Source organism: Rhinatrema bivittatum, chromosome 9 (assembly GCF_901001135.1).
Source record: "Rhinatrema bivittatum chromosome 9, aRhiBiv1.1, whole genome shotgun sequence".
NCBI lineage: Eukaryota > Metazoa > Chordata > Amphibia > Gymnophiona > Rhinatrematidae > Rhinatrema > Rhinatrema bivittatum.
The window spans coordinates 34371976-34383169 of NC_042623.1; the positions used below are offsets into that span (position 1 = coordinate 34371976).

The 11194-nt window shown below is 44.1% G+C and overlaps 1 protein-coding gene across 2 annotated transcripts in view; it reads right to left on the reverse strand.

The window, feature by feature from the left end:
• Positions 1 to 4882, reverse strand: part of TYMP (thymidine phosphorylase) — a 59731-nt gene extending 54849 nt beyond the window's left edge. Inside the window, exon 1 of one of the 2 annotated variants that reach the window (XM_029616926.1) lies at positions 4589 to 4882. The gene's annotated coding sequence lies outside the window, so the exon portion shown is untranslated. Of the gene's footprint in view, positions 1 to 1398; positions 2035 to 4588 lie in introns of those variants that run through there. The other variant, XM_029616925.1, reaches the window with a different exon arrangement.
• Between the last annotated feature and the right edge of the window lie 6312 nt (positions 4883 to 11194).

Consider the following 11194-nt stretch of genomic DNA (forward strand, 5'->3'; position numbering starts at 1 on the left):
TCCTATGCCTTGTCTTCCAGCCTTGCCTTATCCAGCCTTGTCTTCTCCAGCCATCCCTGTCCAGCCTTCCTTGACCAGCCTGACACTGTCCTGTCCATCTCATCCAGTGTCTTCTGTGCATCTATGTCTCCTTTGGCCTGACTCTCAAGATCTTAACCTCTTGCTTGGACCTGACCACGATTGCCCTTGCCTAGACTTGACTACTTTTAGCTGCCTGCCCCAACCTTGGCCTGTTCCTGACTCCGTTAGTCTGCTGCTTGCCTTGACCCCGGTGTGATTTTGGACTTTAGTTACCTTCACTGCCCTAGGGACCTGCCTAGGTCCTGCCAGCTGCCAGAATCCAAGGGCTCAACCTGCAGGGGAGACAGCTGGTAAAGGTGACACTCCAGACTGTCCCGCTACCAGGCACATTCACCAGCTGCCAGCGTAGGCCTCCTGGGTTCGCCCTTGAGGCTGTGTCAACTACGCCGCAGCACAAAGGGTTCACACACCTGCTACCCTTCAAAGAGAGCTTACTTTCTGGAACTAGCATATCTTGTGTGCATGTCATAGTATCATAAACAGATAGAGAGGAAGATAATGAATTGGAAGAAAATTCACTACGAATAGATTTATTTAGTCATCAAAAGCGTGGTGGACACAGCGAGTGCTCATGGAGGACACAAAGAATTTAACATAACAATATTTGAGTCCAACAAAGAATATTCAAAGAATACTCAGAAAACACATTAAACGGCATTAGCAACATGGGATCTATCTACAATTTGAGATCCTGCCATGTACTAGTGGTCTGGATTGGCCACTATTGGAAACAGGATACTGGGTTTGATTGAGACAGTCTGACAGAACATGCATTGAGACAGCAAAATCTGAACGGAGCGCTTAATGCAGAGGACCCTTGGGAGAGAGACACAGTCCTAGAGGCTGGATTAAAACAGACAACTGAACAGGAGACCAATAATGAATGGGCCTATGGTAGGAATAATTGTACCAGCCACTGTTAGTGAGAAAAGTAATAGGTAGAGCAGAAATCAACATGTTAGCATGCAGACAGAAAATTAACCATAAAAGCAAATAATACCCTAGTAGAAGGAGTGCTGAGATTGTTAAACTTATCAGTCGCTCAATGCGTCGTGCTAAGAGCCTCTCAGAATCCAACAGTCTGTCTGTGCCTGTCTCTCAGAATTTGTGTCTGTCCAGCAGAGCATGCATCTCTCTGTCTGGTTTCTTGGGTCCTGCCAGCCTCTCAGGCTTTCTATATCTGTTTGTCTCTAGGAATCTGTCAGTCTTTCAGGTCTTTCTGTTTTTTTCTCTGTCTGTTGGTCTCTGAGAGTCTCTTGGTCTTTTTGGAGTTTCTTGGACAGAGAGATTGTCTCCTGGCATAATTTCCATGCTTACCTCTTCTCCAATCTGTGAAAGCGATGATGGCCTCGGTATACTGCAGCTCCCTGCCCAAGCTCTCTATACCAGCAGATCTGTGTAGATGTGTGTGTGTATGTGTGTGCGTGTAATAGCAGCTGGGTGGAAGTCTGTGTCTGAGCAGGTGTGAGTATGTGAATGAGCAGATGTGTGTGTGTGTGTGTGTGTGTGTGTGAGTTGTATCTCTCTGTGTGTTAACAACTCTGTGCAGACGTATGTGTGAGCAGCTGTTATTTGTGTGTTGCTTTTACGAGTAACTGTGTGCAGGTGTCTGTCTCTCCTTTTTTTTGTTAATAGCTGCGATCAGGCGTATTCATGTGGCGCGGTCTATCCCAGGTTGACAGAGGTGTATTTGTATGCATGTTTCTGTGTACTGGGGTGTGAGCGTTGTCTCTACGTGCTGTCACCTGTTGCCATGTGTATTTGTTTCTGTTTGTCAGTGTGTGTACGTGTTGCTGTGTACATCTGCTGTCAGATGTGTGTGTATCACGTGTCGCTGTGTATCAGCAGTTTTGTGTATGTGCGCACCTATGATTGTGTATATATGTGTTGTGTATCAGACAGCTGCTGCTGAGTGTGTAATTGTGTGTATGGGTTTGCTGTGTATATGCATCAGTGGCTATGTAAGGAGATTATAACCAGGGGTGGGAGGGGTGTGTCGGAGTAGGGAGCGTCACAGCCAGTCATTGCTGGAGTCCGTTACTGCCCTGATGAAAAGGTCCTTGTGATGAAAGGAGGAAGATGGGGGGAGGGAGGAGAAAGAGAAAGTTAGAGAGAGACAGACAAAACCTAAGAGTTAGGCAAAGAATGAGAGAGGAAGGGAACAATAAGTAGCTCACGAGCAAGAGACAGAGAGTGAGCACTGGACAGAGAGAGGGACAAAGATTTAAAAAGTCCTGTGAGAAGTATAAAAACCTGAGCTACATATTATACAGTTACTAAAGTATAAGAAAATATTTACAAATTTTATTTATTTATTTATTTAACACTTTCTATACCGACCTTCATGAACAAAAATTCAGGAGCAAGTCACCCTCTGGAGTTTTACATCGTGAGTTTGTTACTGGCCCATGTCATTCCGAACGGCTGAAGTCCATGAGCCAGTCAGGGGGGTAAGGCAAACTTTCAGGCCGATACAGTACGGACATGCTAAAAAAAAAGCGCGTCAGTCACCACCCGCTCTCAGACCCCGCCCACAGCCCCCTCTCCTGGGCACGTGATACATAATGCAAATGAGGGGTCACGCAAAAAGGAGGTGCTAGGGAGGATTATGCACCCCTAGCACAACTCCTTTAGCCCAGGAGAGGGGGCTGTCAGCGGGTTTTCCTAACCTGACCTAACGGCACATTTTTTTTTTTTTAATCTTTTTTTTTTTTTTTTTTTTACCTTTTGGTTCCTCCGACTTAATATTGCTGCTATATTAAGTTGGAGGATGTACAGAAAACCAGTATTTTCGGCCGCACATTTTTTTTTTGGTATCCCAGGCGAATGACTAATAGCCTCATCAACATGCATGTTTTCGACGCATTAAACCCCTTGCTGTATAAGGGATAGTGGACGCATGTCAAAAATGCGCGTCCAACAGCGGGTTAAGCAGTGCGCTCAGCTGAGCACATTTTACAGTATCGGCCTGACTGATATTCTTTTCGGGGGGGGGGCTAGCCCAAGGTTAACATGAGTGAGCAGTGTAGGAACTATGGCCAACCCCCACCCATCCCTTACTCCATCTTCTCACCCCTTTTCATTTCAGACAACCCTATTGGCTGCCTCCTTCACTCTTTCTCTGCCCTATTTTTGCTGTTTCTACTGCTCGCTCTCTCTCTCAAGCCGATGCAATAAGACGAACGCTCAAAACGGGAACCTGAAATGAGCGCCCCCTTTTCCTAACATGCGCACAGCCACATCCCACTGAGTGCCCAATGCAGTATTTAAATGAGAGTGAAATCGGGATCAGCGTAAAAAAGGGTGCGCCAAGAGAGAACTGGGTGTTTCTGGTGCTCAAAGGAGTTCATTGAATTGGGCGCTCAGTACGAGTGTCCATTTTGATTGTGCTTCTTTTTGGTTATTTTGCCACGTTTCATGGATATAGCTGATGAAGTTTATTAAACTGGGTGCCCTTTGTTACAGGTGTCTAATTTGGGTGTTCATAACAAAAATGCACTTTTTTTTTTTTTTTTTTTAAATCAAATCAACGTACATATATTTTTCTCCACCGGAAGCAGTAAATTCAGGATGATACTAAGGAGGAGGACCCTATTTTTTTATTTTTCTCCTGAGCCCTTGAATGCGAGTTAACTTTACTCCCCCTCCAGAGCTGGAGTTAAATTCCCCGTGTTAAAAAGTACGCGTTGGGCGTCCAGCCTTTGGGCGCGCTTTCCTACATCGGGCAGTCATAGGTTATATCTTCATTTGCATGGAATTTAAATGTCATGGGTGCTATCCGGTACGCTTTTATTAAAGCACGCGTTTCAGACGCGCTAATCTCCTTGATGCCTTCTTACGATATTATTACGTGCCCGAAACGCTCGCCCAGCCACGAGCAAACCTGGGCGCTGGGCTAGGCACACCTTGTTGCATCGGCCTGCCTGTGGTTGAAGCGGCTACTTTATACAAGGGTTAATCTCTCAGGATGCTGACCTGTAGTTATGGAAATAGGCTTCCATCTATCCCAAGAATTCCTGAACTTTTCAAATGCCAGGTGGGGATTAATGATTAACTGCCCACAGTAAACAGAAACATTTTGATGACCTCAAACGTTTAGTGTCAAGCCCTAGGGCAGTGGTATTTCCTGTTCAATTTATCCTGCTTAAAGAAGCAGGAGATCATGGACTGGCAGTGATTTCAATGCCTACACCTTTAAGTGGCTGACTCAGAAGGGACATGACCATGCATAGGTCCCCCAACCATAGCTATTCCTATGGAGCCATTAATAAAACTTGTATTTGCTGAGATGTTATATATATATATATTTGCTCTTTGTTTTGTACTATAATTTATAATTTATCTGTTCAATGTAATGACTTTGTTACACTGTAAACCGGAATGAAGGCACCCAGCTATATTTCGGTATAAAAAAGGACATAAATAAAATAAATAAATACAAATAAATATTCTAGTCTGATTTTTAAAAGAAGCACAGAAAGCAAAACAATCAGAGGACTCTCCATACCTATGCCAGCGAATCCACTCCTTCAGCTCTGTCCCCGTGTCAGGGATCAGTTCCTTTGGCTCTGTACAGCAGCCTCAAGATCCTCAGACTCTAAGTCAGGAAGCCCATTCCTCCAGCTCTGTCCCTGTACCAGGGACTCCACACCTTCTGCTCTGTCCCTGTGTTCCTCTGGCTTTGACCATGTGCCAGGGATCCACCCTCTGGCTCTGTACAGCAGGCCTTCTGCTCTGTCCCTGGACCAGGGACTCCACACCTTCTGCTCTGTCCCTGTGTTCCTCTGGCTTTGACCATGTGCCAGGGATCCACCCTCTGGCTCTGTACAGCAGGCCTTCTGCTCTGTCCCTGGACCAGGGACTCCACACCTTCTGCTCTGTCCCTGTGTTCCTCTGCTTTGACCATGTGCCAGGGATCCATCCCTTTGGCTCTTTACAGCAGGCCTTTTGCTCTGTCCCTGTGTTCCTCTGGCTCTGACCATGTGCCAGGGATCCACCCTCTGGCGCTGTACAGCAGGCCTTCTGCTCTGTCCCTGTGTTCCTCTGGCTTTGACCATATGCCAGGGATCCACCCTCTGGCGCTGTACAGGAGGCCTTCTGCTCTGTCCCTGTGTTCCTCTGCTTTGACCATGTGCCAGGGATCCATCCCTTTGGCTCTTTACAGCAGGCCTGAAGCTCCTCTGTCCCTGTGCCAGGGAGTCAGTTCCTCTGGTTCTGCCCCTGTGCCAGGGAGTCTAATCCTCCAGCTTCTTCATAGTGGCCTGAAGATCCTCAGTTCCTGTGCTAGGGAATTCACTCCTCCAGTGTATACAGCAGCCTGTGGCTCCTTTGACCTTTTACAAGGGATACCACTCCTCTGACTTTGTGGGTCTGTGGACCTTTGAGGTGAGATTGGCTCTACCTGCAGGTTCTCGCTGTCAGTAGGCGGACTCAGGCGAAGCAGAGACCGGACAGGATCTTCACCTATACCAGCCCACATTCCCTTCGAGTACAGCCTTTGGATGCCAGGGCTGGCAGGACCTAGGCAAGGATTGCTGCTGATGACTGGAGACATGGTCCAAGGTTAGGCGAAGGTTGTAGGCAGGCAGTGAGTAGATGTGTCGAGATCTGGGAAAAGGTCAGAAGCAAGAAGCAGTTAGGTGTATTTAGAGTCCAGGCAGAGGTCAAGGGCAGGCAGTGGTCAGGTGTATCCAGAGTCCAGGCAGAGGTCAAACCAAGTATCCTTCCGAGGAAGAAGAAAAAGAGGAACAGATAGGGCTGAGGCAGACTGGAAAGGCAGGGCAGCTCGGGCAGATGAGGACTGGGGCAGGCTGAGGACAAGTAGAACAGGTTTGGGAATAATATGCACTATGTATGGTAGCTGGATCTTACTAGCATCAATATGCACTATGTATGGTAGCTGGACCTTACTAGCATCAATATGCACTATGTATGGTAGCTGGACCTTACTAGCATCAATATGCACTATGTATGGTAGCTGGATCTTACTAGCATCAGTAGCATGGAATAGACTTAGCTTTTGGGTACTTGCCAGGTTCTTATAGCCTGGATTGGCCACTGCTAGAAACAGAATGCTGGGCTTGATGGATCCTTGGTCTGACCCAGTATGGCACGTTTTTATGTTCTTATGTCCCTTTATAGGGCTAAGCATGTGAAGTTATCAGGAAGTGCTGTGGGGCTTTTCCCACCATGGGCCCTTTAAATACAGTGATGGATGCGCATGTGCCTAAGGAGGAGCACGGTTGGTTGGCACTAGCGGCATCCTATCATGTGGTGAGCCTGCGGTGCGTCGCTGAATCGGGGAGCAGCACCCTGCTATGTGGTGAGCTGGTGGCATCTCACCATGTCGAGAGGCAGTGGGGATGGCCCGGCTGAGAGGTACAAGTGGCGGTTTGCAGGAGCAGCCTGTGGACCGCCGAATGCAACAGTATCCCCCCTCTTAAGCCCCATCCCTGAGGCTTTGGGTTTCCTGGGGTACTGTTGATGAAAGTTTTTCAAGAGGTTGAGGTCCAAGAATTTTCTTGTGGGCCGTAGTTCTTCCATGAGATCAGTTACGCAACCTTTTTCCCCTTCCAGCGGGAATCCAGGATTTCTTGGACTTCGTATATAGCATCTTCGCCAGCGGCCACTTCCCGAGGTTCAGGCGGCACTCTGGAGGGCCAAGAAAGCCTTACTGGCTTAAGCAGAGAAACACGCTGTGGCTCTTCAAAGTCAGTGGTAGCTTTAGTTGGCACATGACAGGGCCCACTTGCTGAAGCACAGAGAAAGGTCCAATAAAGAGTGGTGCAATAGAGGGGAGTCATAGGCATAAGTACTGGGTATGCAGCCAAACCTTCTCTCTCATCTTGAACTGAGGAGTTTATTTATTTTAAAAGATTTCTATACCGTCTTTCACAAATAATAATTTGACCAAAACGGTTTACAAATATTAGAATAACGTCAGATAAAATAAAAATATCTAATAAAATAAAATAAAATAAAAACACAAAAAGTAAATGAAAGAAAGTAAAGTTAAGGGGAAAAAAATACAATGTATACTTTAAGCCCTAATTCTAACTAATATGTTCTTAAATTAAATAATTAACTATATTACATTTTACAAAAACAGAGTAAAGTCGGAATTTTAAAATAAAATAAAGCTAGGTTTCCCAAAATTTTATCATATGGTTTATAGCAATATGAATCGCTGGATAGTCACAGAAACAATATATGAGATCTCAAACTGATTTCATTTCTTCATGTTCTGCAAAAGCTATTTTGAATAGGTATGTTTTTACCGATTTTTTCAATTCTTTATGGTTAGTAATTTGTCTTAGAGCACTGGGGAGTGAATTCCAAAGTAAGGGGCCTGCCACAGAAAACGCTCTCTCTCTCTGGTTATATTTAATCTTGCGAGTCTGATTGTGGGTACATCAAGTAAATTCTTTCTAGCAGATCTTAAATTTCTGGTTGGTTTGTAGAGTCGTAATGTGGTACATAGCCAAGTTGAATCGGGATCATGAATTAATGAATGAATTAATGATAATACTTTATATTTCACACGGAATTTAATTGGGAGCCAGTGTAAATTGAAAAGAATAGGAGAAATATGATACCTCATTGGAGATCCTGTCAGTAGGCGAGCTGCAGCATTTTGATTCTGCTGAAGAGGTTTTAAAGTGGAATCAGGCAAGCCTAAAAAAACAAACTGTTACAGTAATCTAAGTCCGAGAAAATAAGAGATTGGAGAACTGATTGGAAATCAGATTGGAATAACAAGGGTTTTAATCTTTTTAAAGTATGAAGTTTAAAGAATGAGTTTTTTACTAAGTGAGAGACATGGTGTGTTAGAGATAGATTAGTATCCAGTTGTATTCCTAGATTTCGGGCTATTCTTTTGATTTCAGTTACTTCATTTCCTAGTGTGATCGTTGATGGCGGACAATTTGTGGGATTATCAATCACACTTAACAGTAATAGCTCTGTTTTTTTGGTGTTAAGTTTAAATCTACTATGACTTAGCCATTGCTCAATTGTTTTTACATGGATTTTACATAATGAGATGGTATCAGCCCAAGACGATTTATATGGAACAAAAAGTTGTATATCGTCCGCATAAATCTTAAATTGGACATCTAACGTGGATAGTATTTGACACAATGGTAGGAGGTAAATATTGAATAATACTGGAGACAAAGAAGACCCTTGCGGGACTCCAGTGGTTTGGGTATAAATTTGAGAAGATTTACCTTTAAGATTTACTCGATAGCATCGGTTAGTGGGCTTTCTCTACAGCAGGACCATCGCTTTGGAACTCCATTCCACCGGATCTTCGTCAAGAACCGTGCCTTCTAACATTCAGAAAAATGCTTAAGACGTGGTTGTTTAAACAAGCCTTTCCAGACCCCAACTGAATCTCAATGCAACAACAACCACAGTCAGACATTCTTAGAACATTGTAAATAATTGCTCTTTCTGTTAAATTCCTTTAGACTTTCCTCCACCCAGTTGAATATCCTTGTTTTATTGTAACTTCAGAGTTTCTCTTCACTTGTTACAGGTTTTTTTTTAGTTTATTTTCATTTTACACCCCCTGTTAAATGTAAACCAGCATGATGTGATTCTTATCTTGAATGCCGGTATAGAAAACCACTAAATAAATAAATAAATAAATAAATGCAGAGAAAAAGAAATATTATGCCAACAAAATTAATTTAGCTAATAAAAATCCAACTGCCTTATTCAATATTGTCAAATCACTGACTTCTCCTCCGAGTCCTGAGTTATCCGAAATTGATAATCATACTTGTGATAAAATAGCTTTATTTTTTCAATCCAAAATTAAGAATATCATATCTGAATTTAAGAATTTACCTTATCCTATGTATTCAGATCATACTCCAATTTACAATTGGAATTTTTTTGATATATTGGGGTAATTGATATATTGGGGTAATTGAAGTCTCCCATTATTACTGCACTACCAATTTGGTTAGCTTCCCTAATTTCTTTTAGCATTTCACTGTCCATCTCACCATCTTGACCAGGTGGACGGTAGTATACCCCTATCACTGTAGTCTTCCCTGACACACAAGGGATTTCTACCCATAAAGATTCAATTTTGTATTTAGTCTCATGCAGGATGTTTATCCTGTTGGACTCTATGCCATCCCGGACATAAAGCACCACACCTCCTCCCGACTGCTCTTCTCTGTCATTGCGATATAATTTGTACCCCGGTATAGCACTGTCCCATTGGTTATCCTCTTTCCACCATGTCTCTGAGATGCCAATTAAGTCTATGTCATCATTTACTGCTATACATTCTAATTCTCCCATCTTACTTCTTAGACTTCTGGCATTAGCATACAAACATTTCAAAGTTTGTTTTTTGTTTGTATTTTTATTCTGCTTTTTAATTGATAGGGATAAGTTAGAATTTTTTAGCTCAGGTGAGTTTTTAGTTACAGGCACTTGGACTACTTTTCTAATTATTGGAACCTCACTGTTGGGATGCCCTAATTCTAATGCATCATTAGTATCCTTTAAAGATACATCTCTCTGAACCATGCGCTGCTGAGCGACAGTCGGCTTTCCCCTTTGTTCTAGTTTAAAAGCTGCTCTATCTCCTTTTTAAAGGTTAGCGCCAGCAGTCTGGTTCCACCCTGGTTAAGGTGGAGCCCATCTCTTCGGAAGAGACTCCCCCTTCCCCAAAAGGTTCCCCAGTTCCTAACAAAACTGAATCCCTCTTCCTTGCACCATCGTCTCATCCACGCATTGAGACTCCGGAGCTCTGCCTGCCTCTGGTGACCTGCGCGTGGAACAGGGAGCATTTCAGAGAATGCTACCCTGGAGGTTCTGGATTTAATCTTTCTACCTAAGAGCCTAAATTTGGCTTCCAGAACCTCCCTCCCACATTTCCCTGGGATAAAGAACAGTTAATGATGTCAGCCAGTGAATTGGAGATGGTGTCGGGGATTAGTAGGAGCAGTTTAGTGGAGGAAGTGTGAGGAAGGTTTCATTTTCTTCAAAACTGCTTGAATCTCTGAGGCTGTGATGGGTTCAAAAGATTTGAGAGATATGTCTTTGTTGGGGTGGTGATATGCACTAGAAGGCGAGGTGGTGTTGGAGGGACGCTGTGATAGGAGGTTAGTGACTTTATTTTGGAAGAAGAGGGCCAAATCTTCTGCTTTTGATTGAGCTTGGTGGGGGGGGGGGGGGGATGTCTGGAGCATTGATTTGTGTTAAGTTGGGTAGGTATGCAAAAAGGGCTTTAGCGTCGAAGATGAGGTCATGGATCTTATGAGCATAGAAGTCCCTTTCTGATTTTAGGGTGGAGCTCTTGTAGTAGTGAAGAGCGAGCTTGTAGGCAGAGAGGGTGCTGGGGCAAGGTGCTTTACGCCATTTACTCTCTTTCTGTCGTAGACTTTGTTTGAGTTTTCGAAGCTTGTTAGTGAACCATGGTTGTCTTTTGGAAGAGTTGGGGTTGAATTTTTTTGTTGATAGTGGACATAGTTTATTTGCTACAGCCTCTGTTATGTTAGTCCAGGACTGGAGGGCTGAATTGGGAATGGCGACGTCTATGAGTGGGAGTTCTAAGGCCAGCTGTTTGCTGAGGTCGTCAGAGGAGCAGGATTTTCTGTAGAAAAATGAAGGTTGAGGTAGGTGTATGTTACTGGTTTCTGCCAGCGTGAGGGTGGTGGAGATTAATGCGTGGTCTGACCAGGGGAATTGCTTGCATACCGGGTGGGATGAGTGCGTGATACCAAAGTTTACAAAGATAAGGTCCAAAGTGTGACCCGCTTTGTGGGTAGGTTTGTTGACTATCTGCTTGAATCCCATGGCTGACAGGGCGGTGAGGAAAGCCTCGCAGCTGGTTGAGAGTGTGGGGTTGTCGACATTCAGGTTGAAATCTCCTAGGATTATAGCTGGGGAGTCCAGATTTATGTGTGATGCTATTATTTCAACAATGGGGGATGGATCTGATTCCAGGAGGCCTGGTGGGACATAAACAAGGAGGATTTGTAGTTGGTCTGATTTGAAGAGGCCTGTTTCTAGTTTAGAGTCTGATTTAACTGGGTATTATGTGAATCTCAAATCTTTTTTGTCTGCTTGGAGAATGCCCCGCCCCTTT